Source organism: Solanum verrucosum, unplaced genomic scaffold, assembly GCF_900185275.1.
Source record: "Solanum verrucosum unplaced genomic scaffold, falcon-dt-bn FXZP01000159.1, whole genome shotgun sequence".
Lineage (NCBI taxonomy): Eukaryota > Viridiplantae > Streptophyta > Magnoliopsida > Solanales > Solanaceae > Solanum > Solanum verrucosum.
The window spans coordinates 491040-500759 of NW_026020705.1; positions in this window are offsets into that span (position 1 = coordinate 491040).

The window sequence follows — 9720 nt, forward strand, 5'->3', positions numbered from 1 at the left end:
TCTTTTCAATCCAAAGAAGACCACACTATTTATAGGTGATGAATTCTTCCTTGTAATGAAAAGGAAGATAGTGGGTAGTAAATTTTGCCAAATGAATGGCCCAAATGTTACATAAGTTACAAGAAATCAAGAAGGAATAATGGGTAAAATGAAGAGTGGTGGTTACATAAGTTACTAACAACTAATGACCACTTTCTTCCACAATTGATGGGAGTAAAGAGGCACAAATGTAATGTCCACCAATAGACATAACATGATATATAATGTGACATATTATTTATTTTAATTAATATTAAAATGCCACACCAACAATCAATGACCACATTTTTGTCAACTTATACCCACTAACATATGCACTTAATATTTATATTTTTTGCAAACTCTATTGTTGGTGTAATATACCACAAATAATATAAATTACAGTTGAAAATAAAATGACAAAAAATGAATAAATAATTTGTAGGCTGAGGCGCGGATATCTCACTCTCTTTAAGGAGATTCAAGCCCACTGCGGCATAATCTACACCGATCCAGCAATATCACTCTTGATTTGTCCCCTCCAGGATACAACAACCCAACAATGTCGTACAACTCAAGCAACTCCGGATTAGTTGAAGAGTTCAAAGCTCCACAAAAAGAACACATTCCTTCAACATATATATAAATTCTCTCTTTTGTATATAGTGAATATAGTTGAAGACTTAGAACTAATGGTCATATAAGTTACAACAACCAATAGTAATCTTCTACCACAATTTATACCCACTAACATATGCACTTAATATTTTATTTTAATAATAAAATGCATATATGTTGACACCCAATTTTGACCCTCCTTTCTTCTAATTTATTGTTTTCGAGCTTCTAATTTGATAACATATAAAATAATCCTTTTCCACAACTATTTTACCTATTATGACTATTTATCTATTAAATTTATACGTTTATTATCGAAATTATTATTATCACTTTTTATACATCTTTTCTTATATAATCAATTGTCATCATCTTATTTCTGGTTTCGTATTTGTTAAATTAATTTTAAGTCAATATTTTGTACATATACTTTATATTAGTGATATTTTATTACGTAAATTATTAGTTGTCATCTTATAACATATTTTATATTAAAGAAAGGAAAAGGCTAAGAAATTCGGCCCAAAAGCCTTTAGTCAGACTAAGTGAGTCAACCCATTTACATTTCAGCTAGCCCATTTCCTTCAATCCCTAGCAAACAAATTAGGTTTTAAACTTTAAACGCGCCACTCGTGCTTCTTTCCTCTTCAGGCGTAACTTTCAAATGTTTTTCCATTGACAGACACTCAATACGTCATTTTCGTGCAAGTTCTGAAAAATTGAATACACGTCTCTATCTTCTTTACCCACTTTCATGCTTCAAGGTTTTCTATATCAAAAGCAAAGGCAGAGTTACTATTTCAAGAGAGGATCTGTACGAATCACGTGAAGAAAAGCCATGTTTATCAATGGCTCTTTGTCACATATTGAGATCAGCTTGAAGCAGTGATTTCGAATTTCAAACGGCTTCAAATCCCGCCCAAATCTTATCTTATTTTCAACTATAAGTACACATTTTCATTTTCAGCTTTGACCCAAGTTTTTTCGCCCCTCCTCCATAGTACTTTAAACCACTGTGTTTTGCTAAAAAATTGCCTTTGGTATTCTCTTTCGGTCTCGCCAGAAATTCCAATCTCAAGCTTGCTCGAATCCGTCATTGTTCGAACACAGACCTTTGATCAAGGCAACCATGTTCACTGCCCTACAACAGGTAATACTCACCCCTTTTAGCTCTGTTTTATCATTGCAATTATAATGTTATGAATGCTCTGAGAAGTTTGTGTGATTCAGGAATGATTTTTGTAATCTTTAGCTATACTGAAATCTGAAAGTAGAGTTTAAAAATGTATTTTTGTGTTTTCTTTGACATGAAATCAATTTTCTTTTTTTTGGTTCCAAATGATTATTCATTTGATGTTCTCTTAATATGCAACTATGTTTGTTTGTGCATAAGCATGCTATCAAGGTTTTTTTGGTGTTCTCTTAATTTTCAGCTTTGTTATTTTAAGAAAAAGCAGAAGCATGTTTTCAAAAGGAACAAATATTTAATTTTCTTAGCTAGGGATATAGTATAGGCCATGACTATTTGAATTATTTGCAGCCTAACTTTCTTCAACTAGATTTACACTATTTTAACTTTGGTTTGGTTTTTGTTCTTTTTCCAGCAAAAGTTTTGTATTGGTTTGCATTTTTCCTTTATGTATATAATGCTTACTGTATGAACCCAAGAATTAATGTGCTTGGAAAGTATATATTAATTTGTGCTTAGAAGACAGTTGTTAAAAATCTAACTATTTTAAAATGGTTCGAAAATTTATTTGTTTGGCATTTACACATTTTGTCTTTTGTATGTTACATTTGTTGTGTTATTTAATTCGATTTCATATCTAGTTTATTTGGTATAGAATAAAATTGATTTGTCTTACTAATCTTCATTACTTTCTTTTTATTTGCATGAACACTTCGGGAGCTAAATGGAGTCTTCATCAAAGACTCTCACCGCCGTATAGTCTCATGCCACCACTAGACTTTGAAAATGTGCATCCACTCTTTTACTTTGTGTCTCTCGCGTCCTCAAGACTCATCTAGTAGCACGGAAATTTGGAAAATGTTCCTTTATAATTTTTTTAGTTACCTGCTGCTATGTTGTTGTTAATGTTATTTGTGGATATATGTGTTATGTGATATTTCTTATACTTTGATTGCTTGTATAGATGTTGAAAAATAAATTTTCATTACTTAATAGATAGCGATTTTAGCTTCTTTTTTTTTGTTTTGTTTTGTTTTCAACATCGGCCAGCTTTTTTTTAAAACGTTTAAGGATCTTCAATGTATCCTTTAAGCTTTTCAGTGTTTTCTTTGTTTAAAAATTGGTAAACTTTTTCATTGAATTTTCTTTTCTCAATTGCATATTTCTTAAAAGGAGCTTTAAGTCCTTACAATGCTAGTACAAACACAAATCTTTTTTTTCTTACTATTTTCAGATATTTAGCAATAAATTTTGTTTCAAACAAAGTTACTTTAAACAAATGATTTTCTTTTCCTAAAGATTTGTCGTTCTATTTTAAATTCTAAAGAGTCTTTGAAGTGTAGAATGTGTTATTGATTTCAAGGTGTAAACAATACTTTTTAAAGGCATGCATATTAACTTTATATACAAAGACTTTTATTTTAGTATACATTTTGGTACCAAATTTGTACAAACAACTGTCATTTTAAACAAGTGTTTATCTATTGTTTTCAAAAACGAAAAAATGCAAGTCAATTCTTTCAAAATGTAAAAGAGTTTTATTTAATGTTAAAATGTTTTCCAACTCGTGATTTTTTTAAAAATTCTTTAGCACTAATTTTTAGTTTAATTAATTAACCTAAGATTGGTCGGTTAATTGTTTTTAACAGCTTTTAAAGGATGCCTTACACCTTCCCTTTCGGATAAATTAGAATCCTTACTTAGAATCTTAAGTTTAGTAGACCATTTAATTGAAGTCATTTTAGTATTACTTAGTTAATATTTAGGTGTCCTAATTCACCATAATTAATTAGGTGGCGACTTCTTAAGTTAATTAATTTGAAAATCACCAATATGTTGTACACGTTTTGACCTCGAGTTAAAATGGGGTATAACAATATACACCAACATTCCCCCACTCATTTTAATATTAAAATAAGAGAGTTCACCAATTTAGTTGAAGGGAGACTATTATGCATAATGAAGGTGTGCTCTGCATTGAACCTTCACTTAGTAAAACAATCTTTACTCCAGAGTCAGTAGTGGTCTCAAACTTGAACTATGACTGCTTAAGGGAAATAAAGTATCATTGCTTACACACAACAACCAAAGTGTTGACATAAACTTTAATAGCCAGCACATTACGGTCTTGTGCTATCCCGGTTTCATGAGTGTGTTTGAGAACAAGCTCATTCTCATAGAAAGCGACCTACTTTCACACTCATATAGGTGAAATTTGTTAAGGGTGCTCCTATAATTTGACACCCCACTCATACGAGTACAGACTGTCATTAAGAGTTCAAAGACTTAACCTCCACAAATCATTATAGGATAAATGCACTTACATCATAGGGACTGAATAAAATTAAAAATAGTGCATTTCACAACAAGTCATCATATGATTCGTTCTTTCCATTGAACCTGGTTATAGGATCTCTAGTCCCCAGGTTGGGTTTCCTCATATATAACTTAGAAAAAAAATTAGCATCAATTTAATCTCCCTCGATGTGCTTCAGACTTTTTATCTTGCTAAGGCCTTAGTTTATAAATCTGCAAGATTATCACAAATTTTAACACAACGAATATTGATGATATATCAATGATCAATATGATCTCACAATATTGTGTTTTCTTCTCATGAGTCTGAATTTACCATTTAATAACGATTTTCTATTCAACCATTATATTGGATCTATCACAATTAACCAAAATTAGAAAAATTATCTATAAGAATAAAGTGTTTGATATAGTAAAAACAATTTCACTTTTTTCACTAGTTGAAGCTTAATTTTTTACTTCAACCTCCATAGTAGAGTTTGCAAGCAATACAATTTGCTTTTCTCATCTCCAACAAATAGCACCAATTTTTTTCATCTAGTTGAAGCTTAATTTTTTACTTCAACCTCCATAGTAGAGTTTGCAGGCAATACAATTTGCTTTTCTCATCTCCAACAAATAGCACCAAATTTTTTCATCTAGTTGAAGCTTAATTTTTTACTTCAACCTCCATAGTAGAGTTTGCAAGCAATACAATTTGCTTTTCTCATCTCCAACAAATAGCACCAAGTTTTTTCATCTGCACCAACAAAAATTTTAAATATAGCATAATATCTATTTTTCATAAAACAAGCCACCAAATTTGTACCAAGTAAATTTACTTGATTTGGTTGTACATGCTATACTTTAGACACAGTATCATATAAAGTGCAATTAGTCACATTTCTAGCTCATATATTTTATTAGGCTAGCAAACTCCTTCTTTCTTTGTTTCACCATTTTCACAATTGAATCAAAAGGAGTTGCAAGACTCACACAACCAATGAGATTGTAGTTCACAATTTTTTCAACATTATGTGACTTGACAAGGAAAATTTCATCACATATTTTATGGTATTTTTTTTTTCAAGAATGAGGATTATCTCACCCAAAACATTTCATGTTAAATGACTACTCAACATGATTTTCATAATTTATTTATAACTCTCATGTTAAAGCCAAAAAATAATTTCATTATAGCCAAACAACATGTGATTTATTCCACAATCAATATATGCATATGTAATACTCTTTTTAGAGCATTTCTCAAAGATGCAAAAATCATTTTTTTTTTACAATGACTTTTTTTTTCTCCTTTCATAAACCTCCACTATTTTAAGAATTTAAACATCATATTTTCCATGAAAAGTAGTATCACATTTTTCAGGAAATATTAGATAAAAAGTTTTTTTTTCTTCCCTTTACCTTTTCTCCACTTGAATTGAGCAAGTAGAAAAATATTTTACCGTACACATCTTCTCTTCCATCTCTTGAAGAGAGCAACGTTGAGCGGAAATATGTTGAGATCCCTATCTTGATATCCACACCTTTTAAAATTGTAACAACAACATGAATCTCCTTAAAATTGTTGATGTAATATACCACAAATAATATAAATTACAGTTGAAAATAAAATGACAAAAAATGAATAAATAATATTTAGGCTGAGGCGCAGATATCTCGCTCTTTTTAAAGAGATTCAAGTCCACTGCAACATAATCTACACCGATTCAACAGTATCACTCTTGACTTGTCCCCTCCAGGATACAACAGCCCAACAACGTCGTACAACTCAAGCAACTCTGGATTAGTTGAAGAGTTTGAAGCTCCACAAAAAGAACACCTTCCTTCAACATATATATAAATACTCTCTTTTGTATATAGTGAATATAGTTGAAAACTTTGAATATTTTTCTATGTCGCAACTCTCTCTTTCGCTACTACACACTACAATATTATTTCACACTTCTCATCTTTTTGAGATACTTCACAAAGGAAGAAACACCACTATTTATAGGTGAAGAAGTTTTCCAAATAATCAATAGGTAGAATGAGGGATAGTTATGTAGGTAGATAAATGTGATATATGTTACATAAGTTACAAGACACTAATGGTCATATGAGTCACAAGAAACTAATGACCATGAGAGATACAAGAACTAATGGTCATATAAGTTACAACAATCAATAGTCATCTTCCACCATAATTTATACCCACTAACATATGCACTTAATATTTTTATTTTAATAATAAAATACATATACACCAACATAATCAACTCTATCTACAAATATAAAGGTCACAGAATTTTAGGACATCATTCCAATTAATTAAAACCTTAATTCAGTCACACCTCAATAGTACACTGGGAAGAATGCAAGTAATGTTTATTCTTGTTGTGAAAGCTTAATGGTTGTCAATGGTTTGGTTATGCTATATTGTTATGTATATTTGGAGTCATTAAAGATCATTTCAAATTTGTGAGTCCCTATGTCAAGTAGAACAACATCACATTCCATAAGTAATTTGGACTATGACTTGGTCAATCTGCAATAGTTAGTTTTGCAGCTCCTATTACTGTAGATATGACCACACATAAAAGACTTCTAGAGGTAACACACTTTTTATAATCCTTTTGTTAAAGTGTACATTGTATCATGAATTGGATATATCTATGACATGGCTTTTGTCTTTCATGATTGTTTTCTGCCTTCATGTTTACCCATCAACAGCTGCAGCAATTGAAGTTTTATTTTGTCTACTCTATAGTGATTCTCCAGTGACAAGGCAATTGAAGTTGCAATTTGATCGAAATTTCATCCAATTTCCATCGTCTGGTTGTCGCTTTAAAATTTCATGTGACAACTTAAGAAACACTAACTTCTACCAAATTATTTTCAGGTACAGTCTTTCATTGACTTTACCTTCATGAACTTTATCACGCATATTTGTTGTGACGAAAAGATGAAAATGAAAATCTAAAATAATGAACACCAAGTTTAATGTGGAAAAATCCTTCAAATCGAAGGTAACCACCACGGGATTGACAAGATCCGAATTGCCTCACTATAACAATAACAGAGTTACAAATATTCTTCTAATGGCTACACAACAAGTGCCAAAAGAGAACAAACAATAGTTACACCAACAAAAGATAAATAGAAAGAAACAACACCCAAACTCATCTGTTGTTCGGGACCTAAAACAGGATCTTGCTGACTTCCGAATCAACCACCAAGATGTCAGGAACACTCAGTCCAAATTTCAGCCCGATCCAACGATTAGTTAATCGGGAAACATGATCTGAAGATTGTTGGTCGGAATTAAAGACTGCAGCAAAAGAACCATTTTTCTTCTCTCTTCTCTCTTCTCTCACGTTGAAAGCTCTCTCAAAAACCTCTCTTATGTCTTAATGTCTTTCAAAGACAATACTAATTGAGCAATTGAATTATTCTCTCAAGACCATCCTCTATTTATAGAGTTGCGTTTTTCCTTACAAAGCCAAAATCAATTCCAAATAAGATTACTATTCCAATCATTTTCCTAATAGAATTGAAAACCAAATAAAGAGAATAATTTCAATCATTTTTCAAATAAGATTAGGCCATGGGCCTTTGGCTAGAATATAGACCATAGCCTAACAATATTTTCATAGATTCTCCTTATAGCTCTATTTTCTACTGGGTACATATCAGCCGAGACATACTCAACTCAATCAATGCTTCTACTTGGTGCAGATCATCCGAAACAAATATTGTAATAGTCTTTACATTGTTGGGCCCGGGCTAACCTTACTAGTTACTATATATTAGAAGAGTCTAGGATTTACTATCATTGTCCCAATTAAATCATTACAAATGTCCAATACTTACTATATAAAATATATAAGTGGGCCCCACCTCCTTCCACTTAAATAATAATTTTCAACCTTATCATGGTAAAAGTTGAATTTATTATCCTTTTCATTTAATTTTATATGATATTATTTTTTTCTATAAAATCATTATATATGTTTTAATAATTTAAATTTCAAAAACATTATAATTTAACTTTAAAGATTTTATTTTATCAAAATCTTGTACATTAAAATATATAGTTATGAATTTAAAATATTTTTAAAATCATATAAAAATTTCAATAACTTCTCAAATTCCATAATGTAACACTTAAATACTACATATTATATATTAATTACTATACTATAAATGACTTAAATACTCCATATTATCTATTACAATAATTAACAATTATTTGACACTTTAAAGTCTATCAATGCCATATAAATTAGGATAAAAAACCTAACATATAATATTTAAATATATTTAAAAATAATATAAGTAATACTATACATTACAATAATTAACAACTTAATTATTTAAAACTTATATAAAAAATTTAATTGAGTCTCTAAATTCTATTGGTACCACATAAAATAGATTATATAATAAACATATATTGTTTGAAATTGACGGAAAAAAAACAATAAATTACAATAATTAATAAAAAAATAGTCCACTCCAAAAAATCTATCAATTAACAACATATATTGTTTGAAATTAACGAAAAAGAAACTATAAATTACAATAATTAACAAAATAAATCTCTCGACTCCAACAAATCTATCAATTAATGCCACATAAATTGGGACATGGCAAATAACATATAGTATTAAAAAATTAGGTTCAAAATGTACTAAAAAATACAATAATTAACAACTTAATATATTAAAGAGACATAAAAAAGGGTTAATATTTAAAATTCTGCATGTGCCACATAAATTAGAACAAATAGAGTAATAAATATTACTTTCAAAATTATGTTAAAAAAAAGTACTACAAATCACAATAGCTAACAATTTAAAATATTTTTAAAATCATATAAAAATTTCAATAACTTCTCAAATTCCATAATATGACATAAATTTTAAAAAAAGTGTTATAAATCATAATAAATAGTACAATATTTAAACTACTTTAAAAGCATTATAAATTGTAATAAATAATACAACAATTTAAATTACTTAAAATTTAACGACTTAAAAATATTTTTTTAAATGTATTAAAATTTTGGTTGATTATCAAAACTTTACATGTGCCACATAAATTGGGACATGGACAGTCACACATATTTTTTTTAAAAAATTACATTAAAAGTATTCTATCAATTAACAACATATATTGTTTGAAATTGACGAAAAAGAAACTATAAATTACAATAATTAACAAAATAAATCTTTCGACTCCAACAAATCTATCAATTAATGCCACATAAATTGGGACATGGCAAATAACAGATATTATTAAAAAATTAGGTTCAAAATGTACTATAAAATACAATAATTAACAACTTAATATATTAAAGAGACATATAAAAAATGGTTAATATTTGAAATTCTGCATGTGCCACATAAATTAGAACAAATAGAGTAATAAATATTATTTTAAAAATTATGTAAAAAAAAAGTACTACAAATCACAATAGCTAACAATTTAAAATATTTTTAAAATCATATAAAAATTTCAATAACTTCTCAAATTCCATAATATAACACTTAAATACTACATATTATATATTAATTATACTATACTATAAATGACTT